Raw genomic sequence first — 14,412 nt, 5'->3', positions numbered from 1 at the left:
TCTTGTGCTTTTTCAGGGAGTTTTTTGAGCAGATGGTGTAGTTTCTTTTGATAATCATCAGTGTGGTCAGAGGGTAATGGCCTGTAGAATGTGGAGTTAGAGAGCTGCCTAGCAGCCTCTCGTTCATATTCCGACCTATTCATGATGACGACAGCACCTCCTTTGTCAGCCTTTTTTATTATGATGTCAGAGTTGTTGCTCTAATAAATTTGTTAGTCTCTAAGGTGCCACAAGTACTCCTTGTTCTTTTTGCTGATACAGACTAACATGGCTTCCATTCTGAAACCTGTAAATTTATCTAGTTCTCTTTTAAACCCTGTTATAGTCATACCCTTCACAACTCCCTCAGGCAAGGAGTTCCACATGTTGGCTGTGTCTGTGTGAAGAAGAATTTCCGTGTATTTGATTTAAACTTGCTGCCTATTAATTTCCTTTGGTGGCCTCTAGGTCTTATATTATGGGATCAAGTAAATAACTTTTCCTTATTCACTTTCTCCACACCACTCATGATTTTATATACCTCTATCATATCCCCTCTTAGTCTTCTCTTTTCCAAGATGAAAATTTCTAGTCTCTTTAATCTCTCCTCATATGCGACCGATTCCAAACCACTAATCACTTTAGTTGCCCTTCTCTGAATCTTTTCTAATGCCAGTAAATCTTTTTTGAAAAGAGGACACCACGTCTGTACACAGTATTCAAGATGTGGGTCTACCATGGATTTATATAAAGGCAGTAATATATTCTCTATCTTAGTCTCCTTTTTTTTAATGATTCCTAACATCTTGTTTGCTCTTTTGACTGCTGCTGCATACTGCGTGGTTGTCTTCAGAGAACTATCCACGATGATTCCAAGATCTCTTTCCTGATTAGTTGTAGCTAAATTAGCCCCCATCATATTGTATGTATAGTTGGGGGTATTTTTTCCAATGTGCATTACTTTACATTTATCCACATTAAATGTCATTTGCCATTTTGTTGCCCAATCACAGTTTTGTGATATGTCTCTGAAGTTCTTCACTGTCTGCTTTGGTCTTAACTATCTTGAGCAGTTTAGTATCATCTGCAAATTTTGCCACCTCCCTGTTTACCCCTTTCTCCAGACCATTTATGAATAAATTGATTGGATTGGACCTAGGAGTGACCATTGGGGAACACCACTAGTTACCCCTCTCCATTCTGAACACACCGATGGGCGAACCTGGAGAGAGAGGTGGCAGCCCTTCGATAGGTCAGCTGGTAGAGCAAAGGACTGGAGCCGGCACTCAGGAAGTCATCCTGACGTTACCTTTCTGACTCCAGCTTGAAGGAGAGCTTCTTTTTCTTCCCCTTGCTGACAAAGAGCAAGAGAAGAAAGAAATGTCAGGTGGGCCAACTCGGTGCACAAGTCCACGCTGTCTTTTCTTGCTTGGGAGCCTGAAATGAGGGACTCGTGGTGGGTAAAGGCACTGCTGTGCTTCCAGAGAAAAGCCCACTGCTGCGCACAAAAAGCATGCCAAAGCATAGGAGTGAACCAGGGACCTCTAGATTGTCAGTCTAACACTCTCCCAACTGAATTAAGTCAGTACCCTAATGGCACTTTTTGGGCCTGCTGCTTCTCTGTCCGGGATGTTTTTGTCAGCCCTGGCACACAAAAAGGGCATCATTGTGAGCACCCACGAAGGCGAGATGAATTTTTGCCTGCCTTGCTCAGCTTGACTTACTTCCTCACCCCATTCCTGCCTTAGATCCTGGGTTACCTGGTGTCTGAAGATGGTCCATTGTCTCAAGCGGTGCCAGAGTCTGACACAGTGCCCGTGGGCAGCCTTTGCTCTGCACATGCTGGCCGTGCACAAATACAAATACTTTAAAGCGCCTGTCAGTAAGTTCTGGGGACAGTTGCTCGCCTTCAGAGGAAGCTCCCTAAAATTGGCCTATCACACCCAGTGGTACATTGACCTCTGTTCAGATTGAGCCAAAGGAGAGGGGGGACTCTCTGCTGTGGCTGCCGCTGCTGTGAGGGCAGCCACTGTTGCGGATGAAGCCATCCTGCAAGCACCTTCCACCTAGCCACCCACTGAAAATCCTGTAGGGTGTAAGGTGGGAATAGAAGAACACTGGGCAGGGAGTGGACTTCCTAACCTCCTGATCAGCAGGTAAGTATGCCCAGTGGTCTGTGATGGGATGTTAGATGGGTTGTGATTTGAGTTACTATACAGAATTCTTTCCTGGGTGCTGGCTGGTGAGTCTTGCCCACTTACTCAGGGTTTAGCTGATCGCCATATTTGGGATCAGGAAGGAATTTTTCTCCAGGGCAGATTGGCAAAGGCCCTGGATGTTTTTCGTCTTCCTCTGCAGCATAGGGCATGGGTCACTTGCTGGAGGATTCTCTGCAGCTTGAGGTCTTCAAACCACAATTTGAGGACTTCAATAACTCAGACACAGGCAAGGGGTTTGTTATAGAAGTGGATGGGTGAGATTCTGTGGCCTGCATTGTGCAGGAGGTCAGACTAGATGATCATAACGGTCCCTTCTGAACTTAAAGTCTATGAGTCTATGAGTCTACTCCTCCCCCTTCTGCCACCATCAGCCATCCCATACCCGGTGCTGCATCCGATGAGGTCAAAAAAAATACGGCCATATCGGAAGAGTCAGTTGGGTTCTTTGCGGTTGCCCCACCATTCCCCTCAGGTCTGACCTGCCCTCCAGCTCAGCCACTACTGAAAATTGAAACACAAAAAAGTAGAGCTGTACAAGGCTTCAAAGCCCACCAGGCCCAACCCCCTTCAAATATGGCAGAAAAGCCGCACTTCTCCTGACTAGGTAGGGACGTCCTATTGCCCCACAAGAGGTGGAAGGCCATCGTGTTTTGTCTCAGCAGCACTCATGGAGCAGGGGGAAACACATGGCTGAGGAAATTCCCCACAGATGGGTCTTGAGCGTTACAACCTTGTAGGTAATGACATGATCCACTTATGCCACCAGCCAAACCATTCCTCACAGGCCAGCAACCATTTCTCCCAGTTTGCATTTCCCACCATGTCCCCAACCGAACGCTAGAAGGCCCAGTCATCAGCCTGCCTACCCTCCTCTTCCGCCCTTACTGATAGAGGGAAGTATTGAACCTCCCTCCCTTAGGCCCGTCAGCATTCTTAGGGACACCAACACCGCCCAAGTGATGTTGGGCCAGAAGATCAATCAATAGGTCTGCCTCCTAGGCCAGGCTGCAGCCCAGCTTCAGGACTCAGAGGAAATGCAGCTCGTATCCCTACCTACAGGACTCCAGGCACGGCCAGGCTTCTGGATCAAACGTCCCCTCTTGTGCTCAAGTCATAATAGCTAATGGGGAAAAAATAGGCTTTCATGGCCTTTCAGAAAGCAAGATATAGTCTTGGAAGACCCAGCAGGGTTAGTGGCACAGGAATAGTCCTCAGATCCCACCAAGACTTCAACTCAGATTGCAGGATTCAAAGTCCTGAGTGCTGACCCTTACACCATGGGACCAATAGGGAACCCCCAGACCTCTGCTGAGTTCTGGTGTGGATGACCCCTGCAGGCAGGCCTGCATTTACTCACCAAGTTGTCATGCAGCAGTTTGCTGCAGTTCCCAGAGGCCTTTCTTTATCCAGACTGAGAGGCCATTGGGCATGTGAGGAAGTTGCCCCTTCAGTCCTAGGCAGTACATGGGCCCTTCCTAGAAAAGGCCAAGTCCTGGGGAAGAAAGGTGATATCAAATAGCATCCTGCAAAGATGCCTTCTTTCACGTTGAGGGGAATGGTTCCCTTTTCAGTTGACCAGGAAATTGAACCCTGGACCCTCAGATTAAATGTCTGATGTGCTACCAACTGAGCTAGCCAGGCTCACATGTGAAAAAAACAAATTTAGTCCACAAGAGAAACTAGTCATGAAAATGAAGACACAAAACAATACAGAAAACCTGGTACTCTCGCTCTCTTAGCAGTCCTAGCCCCAGCCTGCTCCTCCATCCGGTGCCCTGAGACCTTATTCTTTTTTTAGTTAAATATCAAATCCAGGAGAAAACATAGTTTTACAAAGCAAAACGAAATCACAAACAGAAATGTCATTGGAAATACAAAAATAAAAAAGGAAAATGAAATCCCCATCACTTTATCATGTCGGGGCCATTCTTGTATCAAGAGCACTCGCTAAGGTCCCTGTGTGCTTACGAGAAATCTGGAGCAATTCAAACCACAGCCTGAACATGAAACTCAACTGTTCCCAGGTGCCGCAGTAAGACCCTTTCCTTGCTGTGACATTGCACTCCATAGGATTTTATGAAAATATGCTAATGAGTGTGAATATAATGTAATTGGAATATGCTCCATGCAAAAGGTCTCTTGTAAGGTAGCATTACAAAGCTTATAATCTACTGTGTGTGTTCATCCTATTTGTATGAACCGATCATTCCTGTATCTTAAACTAGAAATATGAACTATAACTCTGAGGTCCTGTAGTAATGATGCAAATTGTGAGCCATTAATATTGGTTTGGACTCTTGATGGCTCCCATTAACAAGGACAATAGACTGGAGATGGCTCTGTCCTGCACCATCTGTGAGTCAGGCCAGGAAGAATGAAGTCTTGGGGTCTCACAGGACACGCGACCATGTCACCTGGTACAGGAATCCATCTTAAAACTGGGGCTCTTCCCCAGGAGACAGACAAGAGATTCCTGCCTTGTACTAAAACTGTATAAGGGAGTGGAACAGAAGAAAGGTGGCTGCAGTCATGATAAATCCCCTAGCTACCACCTGAGCTGGAACAAGGACTATACCTGGTGAAAAGATCGGACCCAGACAAGAAATAAGTCTAGTCTGCAAAAGAAGCTTATTGGAAGATCTCTGAGGGTGAGATTTGATCTGTATTGAGTTTCATACTGTATTAGGCTTGGACTTGCATGTTTTTGTTTTATTTTGCTCTATGGGGAATACAAATGGCACGGAGAAGGAAAAGATAATGCCTTAGAAAAATCTGTGTGTGTGTTAGATGGCAGGGGGAGGGTGTCTAGAAACCATTCTCCTCTAGTTCCTTTTCTCTGATTTCCTGTAGAAAATCTGAAGCAGAGAACAAACCCATTCCTTTCTCTGAGGCTTGAATGCAGGACTTTCAAATTATGAGACTGATGTGCTGCCAATTGCGCTAAGAAGGCTTGGAAAAGTCCCTTCCAACCCTAAAAATCTATGATTCCAAAAGCTTTAGGCTCAGTGCATATAGGACCCTGCTACAGCAATGACTGGGGCACGGAAGGAGCCAGGGATGTGCTGGAAGAAGGGAGCTCTGGTGACCAGAGACTTTTCCTGGCAGCTTTCACAGCAGCAAAGAAATCAATTCATGCTGCCAGTGGACAATCTACTGGAACTAATGGCAGCACAGGGGGGATGTTTCCAAGCTGTGCACCTACTTCCACATTTTAGAACTTACTCTCCTTTTCCTAGTAGGGCACTTTCCATGGGAATTAAGCAAAGCAAGTTGGGGAAACTACACAAGGAATAGAAACCAGGGCTCTAGATAAGGGTGGAATTCGTAATCCCAGCAGTATCCCCCACTGCACTAACCTGTTCCACCAGTGCAGGTGCTTCTTAGACAAAGTTGGGAAGCAGGCAGTTATCAGTCTCTGTGGGTTACATCTTTGCCTGGCGATTGTAAGGCTGATGCATCAAACCTAACTCAAGATGCGGCTTTTCAGCCATGAGACTCCAGTACATTTTAACTGGAAGAAAATTTCCTCTATTCTGGTTTAGCCCCATTTAACTCCTTCTGCCCGTCTTCTCCCCCCAGCCTCCAGTCTCTGTCCTTCCCCATTGGGGCCATGCAGAGAGGAGCCCCAGCCAGTCTCTGTCACAAAGTCTGTATCCCATAAAGGGAGAGAGGGGTCTCTCTAAAACACTGATATCGGGGAGGGGAGGGATGTCTGTGATTAGGGGGAGAAAGGATGGAGAATTAACAGTGGGGCCCAGAGAGATTCTCCCAGACTGGGGAGATCCCCTGCTGCCCCCCATCAGCCAGCTGTGGGAAGAACAACTTGGGATTGCTTGGGGAAGCCACCTTTAAAAACACAAGTGAAACATGCTAGTTACATTTTAATAAGACCAAAGCCTTCTCAAACCCAGGGTCATGATCACTGGAATGATTTTGTCCTGATTTTTTACTGGCTGCAGACACAAAGTGAGTCAAATTACAGTTTCCGTTTGGAGTCAGTGCACACACATGAATCTGGAGGCTTTTAATTCCTTAGGTTCTGCTGCCATTTCATTTCTGTCCTGTTCCAAGATTTATTGTTGTGCAAAGCAACGTTAGGCTCTTGGGAGTGTTCCCTCTGGTCCCGCCTGCTGCCCCCTGGGCAATTTAAAAGGGCCCGGGGACCCCTGCCACCACCAGCAGCAACACAAGGGAACTAAAGCGGCATCCTGCCCACCCTTGCTCCATGTGGCACACCACTCCCGGAAGTGGCTGGTACGTCACTGTGGCCCCTGGGGTGGAGGGGTCTCCACGTGCTGCCCCCACCCCAAGTGCCAACTCTGCCAACTGTGGCAATGGGAGCTTCAAGGGTGGAGTCTGTGGGCAGCAGTGGTCAGAGATGCCCCCGGGCCTCCTGCTTAGGGGCTGCTGCCAGAGGGGGGGTGCAGGTTGCTTTCGGGAGATGTCCGAGGTAAATGCTGCACCCCTCACCCGCTCCTGCACCCCCAACTCCAAGCCAGACCCCACACCTGCACCCAGACTCCCTCCAAGAGCCTGCCCCCTGCATACCCTCCTGCAGCACAACCCCCTAAGTGACCCCAGATCTTGCACCCAAACTCTTTCCCAGACTCCAACCCCTCTCCCTCCCACACCCAAACTCCCTCCCAGAGCCTTAGGCAGGTGGGGGGGAGGGGTGGGGCAGGACTTGGTCCCATTCTCGGCACCACCAAAAATTATACAAACCTGCCACCCCTGTCCAGCCCAACCTTCTGCTGATGCACCTCAGCCCACACCCATGCAGGGTTTGAAGCTTCCATTGCTTAAATTCCAGGACACTGAGGGATTTCAGCTCCACTTTGCCCACAGGGAACCTTCACCCCACTAACAACCAGGTTCTTGTCCATGGGATCACTGTTAGGGGGTCTGGGTCCCTCGGTGTCTTTTCTCTCTCGATGACAGGTCAGAGTGCAATAACTGGGGCATCAGAGCACCCAGGACCTTCTGTGGGGCTGCCATTCCCCTTCCCCTTCTGTGGTCTCATCTGTCATTGACTCCAGCCTTTTTTCTATCCATCGTCAGCACCTCCCAAGCAAGCTGCACTCACCTCAAAAAGACATAAAGTCCTGTGGCACCTTATAGACTAACAGACGTATTGGAGCATAAGCTTTCGTGGGTGAATACGTGCTTCGTCGGATGCATGTGGCGGAAATTTGCAGGGGCAGGTATAAATATGCAGGTAAGAATCAGTCTAGAGATAAGGAGATTAGTTCAATCAGGGAGGATAAGGCCCTCTTCTAGCAGTTGAGGTATGAACACCAAGGGAGGAGAAACTGCTTTTGTAGTTGGCTAGCCAGGCATAGAATTCCCACTCCATTCATCTGATGAAGTGGAGATTCAACCATCAAAGCTTATGCTCCTGTGCGTCTGTTAGTCGATAAGGTGCCACAGGACTCTCGCTTTTTACAAATCCTGGTTAACGCAGCTACCCCTGTGACACTCAAAAAGACAGTGTCCCCTGTTGGGTGTACATCACTGACCTCTCTCCTTTCTGAGCACTGACTGCCCCTCTGTTTTCTTGCCTCTCAGTCTGAGCAGATGGGACCTTTCCCTCCAGTGCTGGAGGATTCGCCCTTCTCATCTACCCATGTCTCAAGCAGCACAGCGAGAGGGAATCTTAAATGTACCAAGGTGACTTAGGAGCAGAACCCCCCCCCCGCAGACCTTCCATGCAATTGGCACTTGCCCCTCACTGAGCAGGACTGAAACTGGTGCAGGGCGGACTGGTGGGCCACATCCCCTCTGGGCATGAGCAAAGAGTAGGGTGAACAAAAGAGCATGGAGATACTGGATATTGAACCCAGGACCTCATACATGCAAAGCATGTGTTGTACCACTGAGCTATATCCCCAAATATGCTCTATTTGTTATGGGTTATACTCAGAGCCCTCCTGTTCTCACTGCAGCCAGTGACCTATAAGCTTCACGAGAAGCCCATTCCCCTCTCTGAGGGCCAGGCCTGCTCTCCGGGAGGTTACTTGTTCATAGGGGTCACTTTTCAGCAGGGCCAGATTCTATGTGTGGGGCAGAGAGAGTTTGTGCCCTGGACTCAGGGGGCAGAGATACACTCAGCCCTCTCCCCTGCATTGAGTGGTGGGGATGCTGCAATCCCCTGCTGCAAGGTCATGGTGGGGGATGCTGTGAACAGCTCAACACCTAACCCTGGTGGCAGAAGTGGGGTGGGGAGTTCTAGGTGTTTCCACCTGCCTGTGAAGTCCAGCTTTCCCCAGGACATTCACTGCGGTGCAGTTGGGTCACTGTTTCCATGGCTGAACAGCAAAGAATCACTCCCAGTTTCTCTTCTATCCGCAGCAGGATTAGCCTGTGTCAGTGGTTAATGAGGTGGATCTAGTTGTAGATTGTTATTCATTCCCCACCTTGACAATTCACACAGTCCCTTTCCTAATCAAATCCCCAGCACCTCAGTGATCCTGGTAGCAGGGGATGGGTCCTGAGACTTTGAGGGTCCTTTTTACCCTCCACCTGGAGTGAACTCAGCTTTTCCCCCATCCCAGACAATCCATGAAATAACAACAGGGGCATAAAGAAAGAAGAGAGGGAACATCTTACTGCCAGGGCTGGATGTGCCCAGGGCCCCCTGCTTGTCCATTGTCTCCATGGAATTTGGCCCCCTGCTTTGCACAAGGGACAGAGAAAGATCTTGCTGTTCCTATGGCTGTGCAAGGAAAATTGTGTTTCTGTATGAAAGAGAGCAGGGAAATGGCCCCATGATGAGACAATATCCTCAGGATTAAGACCTAAGGACTCAGGCTGAGAACTGATTTAACTCCACTCATCTGGGATTTAACAAATTGTCTTCCATGGAGCAGGGCCAGTTCCAGTGTTTTTGCCGCCCCAAGTGGAAAAAAAAATATAAAAAAGCTGCAATCAAGAGCAGCTCTACCTCTGCTGCTTTTGGCTGCAAGTCCTTCCCTCCGAGAGGGATTGAGAGGGCCCAACTGCCGCAGAAGCCTCCCCATTCCATTGGCCGTCCCAGGTACCCACTTGCTGCGCTAGTGCCTGGAGCCAGCCCTGCCATGGAGACACTGGGAAGATGGGGGAATCAGGAAAAAAACAGAGTCTTGTTTACATTGCAAGTGAAGAATAACTGAAGCTTTTTTGGTTTAAAATCACTTTTTCCTGACTGGGAATTGAACCCAGGCCATGGCAGTAAAAGTACCAAATCCTAAGTACTAGACCATCATGGAGCTGATGATGCTGTTTTTCTTCTCTCTTATACTACGCTTTCTTAGGCTGCTTTCTATCCACTTTCTGACACTGCTCCATTGTCCACTCCCTGAGGGGTTAAGAACAGAGAGTGCAGGAACCCCTGTACTCAGGGTCACAACCTCAGCCCAACACAAGCCACTGAAACAAACTCGAATGATGTTTCCTCCAGCAGGATCACAGAGCCACGCAAAAAAAACCCAGCAGGAACAATCCTCCTCTGCCTTCATTTACTCCATTGCAACCCTCTCAGCAGCCAACTCTTGCAGGAAGGACACTGAGCTGATAGGAGCTCTGGCATAGAGACCAAGGGAGGGGTGTTGCTCCCCCTCGCTGTGAGCTGATCACATTCTGACTCCATGGAACGGGGCTCTGAGCTTTGCCATCTTGTGAGTTCTGAGTGCTGAGCCCCCTGGACCCTTCTGCTGGGAGCATGGTGATTGCACAACAGCTGCAAGGCATTTTTCCCTCTCCTTGTCCTCCTCGGCTTCCCCAGACTTTCCCCACAAATGATTCTATCAGGTGCTGGAGGGATCTAAGGACCTGCAGGTTTCCCTCACCCATCTCTTAAAGCAAACAGTGATTCCCTTCTCTGACACTCCTGGGTCTGGGCTTCTTTTGAGTTTTTCTCCAGGGGACCTGATTCCCTGTGAAAATGTGTGTGTGTCATGTGGGGAACTCAGACTCAGACTCTCCCCCACTAGATGAGTCCAACAGCACCTCCCCTTGGTGGGAGAATCCTAAATTCCACCCACCCCCCTGGTTGCTCTGACCAGGTGATGGCGGCAGCATGCTAAATCAACCCCAGCTCTCTGGTCTAGAAAGCAGCATCTAACCAGCCTTGTGACAGCTCCAGTTTGCTCACTGGAGACATAACAAACCAGGAAAGAAGTCAAATGTCAGACAGAGAACCTCAGCTCACAAATAAACACCCTCAGGGATTGAGGGATTGAGAACTGGTTAAAAGATAGGGAACAAAGGGTAGGAATTAATGGTAAATTCTCAGAATGGAGAGGGGTAACTAGTGGTGTTCCCCAAGGGTCAGTCCTAGGACCAATCCTATTCAATTTATTCAGAAATGATCTGGAGAAAGGGGTAAACAGTGAGGTGGCAAAGTTTGCAAATGATACTAACCTACTCAAGATAGTTAAGACCAAAGCAGATTGTGAAGAACTTCAAAAAGATCTCACAAAACTAAGTGATTGGGCAACAAAATGGCAAATGAAATTTATTGTGGATAAATGTAAAGTAATGCACATTGGAAAAAAATAACCTCAACTATACATACAATATGATGGGGGCTAATTTAGCTACAACGAGTCAAGAAAAAGATTTTGGCGTCATTGTGGATAGTTCTCTGAAGATGTCCACGCAGTGCGCAGAGGTGGTCAAAAAAGCAAAGAGGATGATAGGAATCATTAAAAAGGGGATAGAAAATAAGACTGACAATATATTATTGCCTTTATATAAATCCGTGATACGCCCACATCTCGAATACTGTGTACAGATGTGGTCTCCTCACCTCAAAAAAGAGATTCTAGCACTAGAAAAGGTTCAGAAAAGGGCAACTAAAATGATTAGGCATTTGGAGAGGGTCCCATATGAGGAGAGATTAAAGAGGCTAGGCCTCTTCAGCTTGGAAAAGAGGAGACTAAGGGAGGATATGATAGAGGTATATAAAGTCATGAGTGATGTTGAGAAAGTGGATAAGGAAAAGCTATTTACTTATTCCCAGAATACAAGAACTAGGGGTCACCAAATGAAATTAACAGGTAGCAGGTTTAAAACAAATAAAAGGAAGTTCTTCTTCACACAGTGCACAGTCAACTTGTGGAACTACTTACCTGAGGAGGTTGTGAAGGCTGGGACTATAACAATGTTTAAAAGGGAACTGGATAAATTCATGGTAGCTAGGTCCATAAATGGCTATTAGCCAGGAAGGGTAAAAAATGGTGTCCCTAGCCTCTGTTCATCAGCGGATGGAGTTGGATGGCAGGAGAGAGATCACTTGATCACTGCCTATTAGCTTCACTCTCTCTGGGGCACCTGGCATTGACCACTGTTGGTAAACAGATACTGGGCTAGATGGACCTTTGGTCTGACCCGGTATGGCCGTTCTTATGCTCTTATAGGGCACCTTCTACACGGTGACTGGGCAGTTGACTGACTTTAAATCTAGCTAGCACTGTTGGTAGAGCATGATGCTCTCAATCCCACCATCATAAATTCAAGTCCCATGGTGGGTGGCAGTAACAGCCCTTAGGTGTCACTCTTCTGCTAATAGTCACAGATCCAGCTGAAACAAACTCTTTGTGCTCTTTGGCAGGTCATGTCTCTTCTTCTCTCTGAGCTTCACTAAAACATGAAGAGAGAACAAACTGACATTTGCATCCTATGTTAAGAAAGTATTTTCTCCTCTTCCATTGTACCCTAGGCAAGAAGAGGGGATAATAACCAGTTAACGGATGATTGCAGAAGGAAAATTTTGGTCTTTATAAATAGGACAATGATCATTTGGTCTCCATGTCCAGTGATGGTAGGACAAGAAGTAATGGACTTAATCTGCAGCCAGGGAGATTCACGTTAGATATTGGGAACAGCTTTCTAACTCTGAGGGTAGTTATGCTCTGGAATAGGCTCCCAAGGGTGTCTGTGGAGTCTCTGTCCTAGGAGGCTTTTAAGAACAGGTTGAACAAACCTCTGTCAAGGATACTCTGCATATACTTGGTCCCCTAGACAACCTGCTCTGGCTCTGGTTCCCTCCTTCTGCTCCCTGTCTGGGCCGACTGCTGGGGGCACTTGATCCCACATGCCCCCAATGCATCATCTCTGCTTGGCTCTGCTTCAGCAGAGAGGGCTGGATTTCATGACCTCTCCAGGGCCCTTGCAGCCGTACAGCTCTATAATTCGATGCCATCGCAATACAATATAAACAACAACAAAAGTGGAAACATCACAATCTAACATCTAACAATTCAGCGTGAACTGACATTCCGCAGCAGAAAGTGACAACACGTAGGAGTGCAAAGCCCGACAATTCAGCACCATGCAAATGAACGCCCCATAGGGCAAAATGACACACTGCAAAAGAGCTCAGCTCAAACCAGTGCAACACAAGCCAGTGCAAAAACCATACAACACGAAACAATGTGTCAGAGTGCAAAGTGACACTGTGCAAAACAGCTCAGCGTGGAACAACGACACAGCACAAACCCACACAACAGAATCACATAGAAAGGTAGGGCAGGGAGGGACCCTGAGAGTCAGGACCAAGTCTCCCTTGGCCGCCCTGACAGGTGTTTGAAGAACAAGGAAACAAAGGGCACCACACACTTATGTTTTTTGGATGAGCAAATAAAAGGGAGCAGCATTGTCCCCCTCGGGTAGCCCCTGTTCAATTCCAGGTCAGAAAACAAAACTCTTCTGCAAGAATATCCAAAAATATTGTGTTTCACTTTACTTCAGAAGTACAGTTGTGTGGCAATTAAATGATGAGCCTAATGTTTCATAAAAGTGTGGGAAATACGGATGTATCTGAGGAAATGGCTTGCAATGAAGGAAGACAAAAACTGATGGGTCGAGAGAACAGGCCCTGTTTCCCCCTGGTTTGGAGCTTCTCTCACAGCTACTGGAATAGAAAAGCTAAGCAAATGGGGTTCTGTTGTTCCAAAGGAGATTGAAGTGAGACCATTTTCTGCAGATAGAATTAAATGGTCATGTCAGGAGTGGGATTTGAAACCACGTCTCCATGCAGAGACCAGAACACCCAATGGATTGGAAAAAAAGAAACATAACTAGCACTTTAGACCAGTCCACCATCCTGATACTACAAAGAACATGACTTATCAACCCTAGTTTTCATTAATAGTTGAACTCTTTAGGGAGGTCACGATGGCACATCTCTTTCAACTCCTAGAGACCTTCTATAGCACAGCTGATTTTTAGACACACTCACTTGGACCTAAAGTTACACGTTTCCTGGAGCTCCATGAGTTCTGTGGTGTTGGAATCTCCCTGTTCGCTTTTTAAGTGAACAAAAGATGGGTGCTGGCATTCTGAGACAGTAATGGTGAACCTCAAAATCCTGCCCTGGGGGCCAGACAGTTAAGCAACCAGCACCCACAATCTCTACTATGATAGCATCCTGTCTGGGAACAACTCACTTGCCAACAGCTGGGGTGTGAAATCCTCATTTCTTTGTTGTTCTGTCACTGTAGTCCCCACTTTCCTATTACTTGTCTGTATGGGGGTATGGGAACTGGAATTATGTGTTGCTAAGGGAGGAATAGGAACAAGGACACAGACAAGCCTCTGTGGTGTCAGAGCTGGGACGGGGGATACAGAGGAAGGAAACTGGAATCATTGCTTGCTGGAAGTTTACCCCAATAAACATTGAATTGTTTGCACCTTTGAGCTTCGTGCATTGCTGCTCTCTGGTCATGTGAGAAGGACCAGGGAATGGGAGGGTGATGGAATAAACCCTCTAACAAGTACGTCTTTCAGGGTGTGAAAACCCCCAGAACCAGTATAATTAAGCTGACCTAAGCCATGGTTAGATAGTGCTAAATGAAAGGAAAGATTGTTTTGCCAATGCTGCTATTACAGGGATGGAAAACCCCTTCCCTCGCTGTAGCAGCTGTCTACTCCTCAGTGCTACAGCAGTATTTTAGGCATAGCCAGCCTCAGAGAGAGACCAGATCTGGCTCCATGGATGCTCAGGCACTAAGACAGCAGCAATGACAACACACTAGCCCTTCCGTAGTTGGCAGGATTTAAACCTGCATGGGGAGACCCCAATGGATTTCTAGTCTATCACCTTAACCACTCAGCCACAACTACTTGATGAACAGCTGCTGCACTACATAATGATTCTGTTCTCACAGAATTGTCACTTCACATGGCTCAGACCAGCTCCCCCAGCACACTCACTGCTGTGCATTAGTGTAAGTGT

At 47.5% G+C, this 14,412-nt stretch overlaps 1 non-coding gene across 1 annotated transcript; it reads right to left on the bottom strand.

The window, feature by feature from the left end:
- Nucleotides 1-14,218: 14,218 nt before the first annotated feature.
- On the bottom strand, nt 14,219-14,300 carry TRNAS-AGA (transfer RNA serine (anticodon AGA)). The gene has a single exon. It is a non-coding gene; the product is annotated as a tRNA-Ser (tRNA).
- Between the last annotated feature and the right edge of the window lie 112 nt (nt 14,301-14,412).

The sequence above is a fragment of the Gopherus flavomarginatus genome, chromosome 21 (genome assembly GCF_025201925.1).
Source record: "Gopherus flavomarginatus isolate rGopFla2 chromosome 21, rGopFla2.mat.asm, whole genome shotgun sequence".
Classification (NCBI taxonomy): Eukaryota; Metazoa; Chordata; order Testudines; family Testudinidae; genus Gopherus; species Gopherus flavomarginatus.
Note: the sequence above shows the minus strand (reverse complement) of the source record. Positions and strands in the feature narration are given on the sequence as shown.